Source organism: Cyanistes caeruleus, chromosome 4 (assembly GCF_971803275.1).
Source record: "Cyanistes caeruleus chromosome 4, bCyaCae1.hap1.1, whole genome shotgun sequence".
NCBI classification, from domain to species: domain Eukaryota; kingdom Metazoa; phylum Chordata; class Aves; order Passeriformes; family Paridae; genus Cyanistes; species Cyanistes caeruleus.
In genome coordinates this window covers 18624593-18631388 of record NC_141704.1, presented here as the reverse complement: position 1 = coordinate 18631388, position 6796 = coordinate 18624593, and positions in this window count along the sequence as shown.

Here is a 6796-nt window from a genome sequence, read left to right as displayed (position 1 = left end):
TGACTGAAATATGAAGCAACAAATATCTGAAAAGAAAGCCCCTTAATTTCTGCTACAGAATGGGAAAAAAGAGGGGAAACTGACAAAACAACCCACAATCCATGTTTCCTATTCAGGAAACAATTTGAGAGTGTGAAACTACTGCTGCTGCTCTGAGCAGCATACTGGGTATGTTGATCATTCAGCAATCATTGTCAGTGTATCCAAGAGTACTATCAACAAGCTCAGGAATATGTGGATAATTTCTTTTAAATGGATTTAGAAAGCAGAAGAATTTTCACAAGTGGTAGATTACTACCGTGGAGACCTCAGATAAATATCTGGTAGGTCATTGTTTAATCTTTCTTAAATAGTGCACCTTCAATACATTCTACCACTCCATGTGTTGTGCTCTGACATTTTATAAACAGACCAATTGACTCAGTACTACTCCTTTATGTTTTCCTCATCACTGATATAAACGCAATTATCCCTTACAACTTGTTACATGGCAAGGTTGAAAGAGTGATGTTCAAAAAATAACAGAACAAAGGAAGAAGTCAGGCAGCATCATCCATAGAATACTTGTCTGGAGGTCAAGAGATTTGGGTTCCCTGTTTAGTCTCTGTCATTGGATTCAAGCTGTTGATCTCAAGGAATCCACTTGCCCCTTACCTTTTGTCTTTATTTCTTATTTTCAGATTCGGGAGTGAATTTGATCTCATTTGGCAAAGGTGGAAACTGAAACCCTTTCTTCACACTATGTATTGACTCATTCCAATATTAGAAATGAAGACACATAAGGTGGCCCCATGGGGTACCAAGACAACTACATTTTTAAGGTTCCTTGGTGTGTGATTTTCTATACACCATAGTCTCCTAGGATTAATTTAATCTTTTTACCACTGTTAAAACTAAAACATTAAATTCCTACGTTTAGTGGCATTAAGACCTTGGATGATTTTGACAAATATTTGCCAAGAACTTTAAAGTAATAGCTGTGAGTTTCCCAAAAGTTCAAAGCTGCTGTTTGTACCTTTCAGAAGGTCTCAGTGACAAACAGTATCTTTGTTTCTTGGTTTGAAAAGACAGGTGTCTGCTAAGGAAGACAGAAACCTCCCTTGAAATGGAAACACATAACACACACACACACCCCCTTCCGAATTATAATCTTGAAATCAAGGGGCCCTCAGGCAAAGATACGAGAGTAGGAATAACAGTTCTTTTCTGGGAAAATTAAAATAAAAGTGTAGTAGTACAAAAAAAACAAAAAACAAAACAAAAAAACCTGACAGAGTCAGAATACGACCTGACTCCCTGTTGCTCAGGGTGTTGGTAGCAGTCTGATTAAATGGTGGCTGCAGTCTTCCTGGAGTGACAGATGTGGTCCTGTTGAAGCAGGGGTCCTGTAGAAGGGTGTAGTTTTCCCCTGAAGGTCCAGTGGTGGTGTAGATGGGTCCTGTTTTCCTCTGGGAATCCAGTGCAGAAAGGCTGCCTGTGGTGTTCCAAGTCTCAGATTATATCCAGGTAGGAATGCTTGGCTTCTCCCCCTGGCTGGAGCATGTCACAGTGGGATGATGTAAATTTATCAGTCATTCACTGAGGCTCAAAGGCCATTAACCGAAGATCCCCCTGGAGTTATGAGGGATGGGTCATGGAAGAGCTAAAGAGCACTGCCCCACCTGGTTTTAACAGATGGTAATAGAATACATTTGGTTACATCTTGCATTGCAACCCAATACACTCAGTTCATCTTGTACAGCATCTATGTATCAGGGATGGATTTGGGCAAGGGAGACTGTCAGCTTATAACTGATGCTCAGCTGTCTCTGAAATCATCCACCCTTAAATTACATTTTTCTAGAATCTTTGAGATTTCCAGACTGTTGAACAACTATAGTTGGCCATTGGAAGAGTAATCTAACTCTTCTCACACTTGGATAAGAGTAACTTTTGTTCCAGTTACTTTTCTTGACGCCATCAAAGATGTAGAGGCGGTATTATTTACATCACACCATTTAATGGTGTTCTAGCTACAGGAATTTTACACCAGGTAGGCTCTACAGACTGTGTTATACTGCCATAGACTCTACTATGTGTTATACTGACACAGCAATAATATTAACTGCATGTTGCAATGGTTAATGAGTGCTGTTCACAAAGAGTTTGATACCTACTACAGCTTATCTATTTAGACTGAGGCTGAAAAAATTACCTGCTTCAGTTTGCAACCATATTACACTTTTCAAGACTGTTCTGCTTCTTTCTGTGACATTTGCTACTGAGCACTACCACAGGACATAATTTTTAAGCAGAAAAAATATGCAGTTTTTTATCAGTTCATAGAAATATTGTTGCTAAGAGATTATTGAAAATCACATGCATCTTATGCACATCCCAGCAGGGGACCCGTCCAAGGTTCCAGGGCTGTTGCTGAAATACAGCATTCTAATTAAGAAAATGCTCAATCTCTGAATATTCCAGAGGTGATTTTCTTTGTTTTAAGCCATCTTCTTACATTACAAGTAAAATGGTGATTAAATGGAAAATATTTGACTTCAGGGTTAAGAAGAAATTCCTACTCCACTTGTTCAGAATTCTGCTCAGAATTCTCAGCTCCACATCACTCACTGAGCTTGTTCATAATTCTGAGCTCCAGATAATTTTTTTCTGTTGTCAGTCAATGTTTAATCTTGGAGACTGATTACAGAATACAGTAGTGAAAACTCTAATGTGAAGTGGCTAGACTTGTCAATACAGCCCTTTAAAACCTCCTTCACAATTCTCTTTTAAAATTTGTTTACCAATACTCTTAATTTTTCTAACACCAAGAGTCACTTTTAAACTCTGCTGGAGAACACAGGAAGAGAACATGAACTATCAATCCCCATTCTTTGGTATGTGTTCATTTTACATAGATAAAAGCTAATAAAATAATTAAAGAATATACATAAAATATTTTTATTAAGGTCTTTAACAGAAAAAATTATGTTAAATCTCGTTTTAATTATTTTAGGCATTGCTCTCCAAACTGACTATTCTATAAGTTTCTGGGGGGATTACTGTCTTTGGAAAAGATTTACAAGAATAAATAAATAAATAAAAGTCATTGAATAAATTCAGGGAAAAAAAAAAAAAAAATAAAAAAATAAAAAAAAAAAAAAAAAAAAAAAGTCAAGCTTCTTATCTTAAGTGTCTACAACCATACATTTGACCAAAACTGTGGGATAGTGTCTTGGAGCAGAAAAACACTCTTTCCTACTGGTTTTGAACAGGACAACCTTTGGCAAAGAGGTGAGGCAGACATTTGGGATAAACAATTATATTACAAAACCATTACAACAGGATTCAGCAACATCTGTTTGATCCAAGAAAGGTAGAAACATGAGGAGAACAAGGTGTGCACAACTGAGATGCTGTTTTGAGGTTCTGAGCAAAACAGCCGCTGTAGACATGGTTATCCTATTTACAGAGAAATCTTCTGTATGCTCAGGAAGAGCAAAGTAACACTTCACTAGCCTTTAATCATCACATACAGATTACAACAGCATGTAGCATGAGGAAAAGAAATCAAAACTGACTTTGCTACACAGTCAAGTTAACTTAGATGTTGCTAGTCCAGTCTGGCAAAAGGACTCCAGTAATCCTTTTCAGTGTGGTTATTGCAGGGTGTCTGCTTTCCAAGTACGTGCATAAATGCTGTACTACGGACACACAGATATCTGAAAACACTTTCAAATATACAGGACTTTTGTCAAGACCTCTGTTCGCTATTTTGACTTATCTGAAGGTATGTGTATGTTTTACAAAAAGTCATTTATTAACAACAGGGTGATTTTAAGGACAGGCTATAGTCTGAAAGTGCCCTTGCACCTGCAGATTGAAGTCTGACTCTTAATCATAATTGATATTATTTTGATTGGTGAAGAGCATACGTCAGAGTGTGTGTGTGTGTGTGCATACAGATGTGATTTTTAGAACACAAACACAAATCTTGCTGCATAGTTGGAAGTTAAACTGTCTTGTAATAGTCCAAATTCTGACATTATTTTAAACTACAGACTAGATTCTAGTTTGACTAAATCCATTATTTGTGCAAAACAATGCCATAGTAATGACGTAACTTGAATATTAAAGAATCAGTTTTAAAACCCAAGACATAAGTAGGAATATTATCTGAGTTAAAGGGTATAATAGTGGGGGTTTTCCAGTTTTATGTGCACTTATCTGTGTAACAAATATTACTTCTGCAGTTGAACAACTGCCAAAAACAGGTAAGAAATTTTCCTACTCTAGATAAGACTTTAATATCAATTTTCTATTTTCTCCATCAAACTGTAGAACATTTTCTCACTCACAGAATTCCAAAGAGATTATGATAATTTTTCAGTATTTTCAGGTGCTTTTTTCATCACAAAGGAAAGTATCCTAAGCTATATATTGATACTTAGTAATAGCTTTGACTGGAAGCCAAGAATACAGGAGTGCTCTGTGTTCTACAGGCTTCAAAATGTATTATCAAAAGACAATATTTGGATCACCACATGCAGGTTTTTGTTATATAACATTATATTATACAAACTTCTTCTTCAAGTGACCGAGCTTATCTTAATAGTAGTTGGTTTATTTTGCCACGCAGAAGACTGTCTCAGAGCACCATTTTTTTTTTTTTTAAAGTCTTTCAAACTCAAAGTCTAAACTGATTTATGACTTTTACCTTTGGCCATGACCATCCTTATCCCTTTTCCACCCACCAGTAATTAGCTCTTTGATACAAGAAACATTCCAGCCTCCCTTAGATCTTCTTTGGCTTGCCTACATTTGAAATGATCTTGGAGTTTTTCTTGCAGTAGCTCTTTATTTCTTCACTTACCCAATAGGCTTTGTTTGAGCCTTACTGAAAGAATGAGTGTAGCATGAAGTCATTCCATGACAGACAGACACTGAGAGCAGCACAAATGCTACATAAATATTTTCAATCAGAGCTCGCATTTCCAGGAAAACAAAGTCAACCAGTTGCAATCATATGAAAAAAAAACCAGAAACAAAACCAACAACCCACAACATACAAAACATACCCCAGACAAAACACCACAAACAAGTTCTCATTTTCTGGTACCCCTAAAAGCAGTTAAGCAGCTTCCATGAGGAAACTCAATTTCTGCTCTTGGGAAGAATGAGCAAAAAGGAGAGGGCAGAATTGCCACTAGATTTCATGTTCTTCCACTTTCTTTTCAAAAAAAATCCAGTCTTTAAAATTTCATCTTTCAGGGTGACATTACAGTGACTTCTGAGGTTTAGCAAACTTATAACATTTATGTGCCCTATAAAAAAATTATGAACACCTTTACAAGAAAAAGTATTGCTAATGTAAAGGAACATTTTCTTTCAAAATCATTGATGAAGAATCTCCCTTTCCAGTCTGTTTCCCTTTGCCTTATTCTAGCTGTATAAAGGTTGAGGTCTTAGTCTGAGGTAGTTGGGTAACCAAACTGCTCCTACAGTCAGAGCAGAGATACACATCTTAGCAGGGCAATTCAGTAGGTGTATAAAATATGTGCCCTAGGCTTTCTCTAGACTTAATGCAAAAAAGATAGACACATTACAGGATCTACCACAGATGAGGTGAATCTCATTTTCTTTCTTCCACCACCTTCTACATAGTGTAGGAAACTGGACTGGATCATGATCTGAACAGTGTACATTAGGAATTGTTCTAAAATAGCAACCAGAGAAGCATGAATGTAACTCCAGCAAAATTCAGATCATCATTTGGCCCCTGGTGTTGAGTAACTCCCATACTTTCAAAATGAAACAGTTTGCAAACCACCGAAACTGCAAGCCAAAACTTGCTAGGTTGGCTTGTCATCAGAAGAGTTGTTGTGGGAAAGTGCTTAGGGAATATAAATCTGCCAATCTATCCTTTTTCTTGTAGTAAATCACTTCTCTGTCGGTGGCCCTAATATTAATTCTGGTACAGTAATTCAAATGAAGAGGATATTCCAGCATGAAGAACTGAATTAAACTAAAAGCCTTCAATTTTTCACCAGTTGCATAGTGACAGATGCCTGCCTGTTTCCATTATAAATCTATAATTCTTGCAAAAGTAATTTTCTTCATAGAGAAATTCTTTTATGGCAGTGTAGTAAACATTACAGAAATGTTGCACACACAGCATAGTTTGCATATTTAGCTCATTAGAATTGCCCCAAGGTCTTTTGGACAATTCTTCTCCTGTATCTCGGCACTATTCAGACTGCGCTCTGTTGCTTCAAAGTTTGAGTTTTGCAACACTCCACATCTATTTGTTGTATACCCTAGAGTCAGCTTAAAACGCACAAAGCTTCCATCAAAGTTGGCTTTGATTTCTGTTTTAAGTTCTATTTTAGATAAAGCATTACTTCCTTTTTTAAAAATTATATATGTATTTGTGCCTTGAGGGATTTTTGTAAGCATTGGTGCTAATGAATAATCCGTGTAATTAGAAAATATGTCTTAATTTTTGGCAAATTACTAAATTTCCCGTTCCTCCTTCTCCATTAAAACATGAACTGTTTAGAAATGAAACATTAGAGTATTTACCAACACAATTAAACAGTGTATAGTGATCTCAATTAGTATATTTTACAAACAGAAAATAGCTTTGACTCTTCCTTGATTGGCCAGCTAAAATTCATTAACATAATTGGCATTCACTAATGGCAAAATTTACAACACAGCAATAATCTACCAAATCTACTGGAATACTATGCCAAAAATAGGAAAAAACCAATCTATTCAATTTATAAGATAAAGATATTTAAAACAGAACTCACTA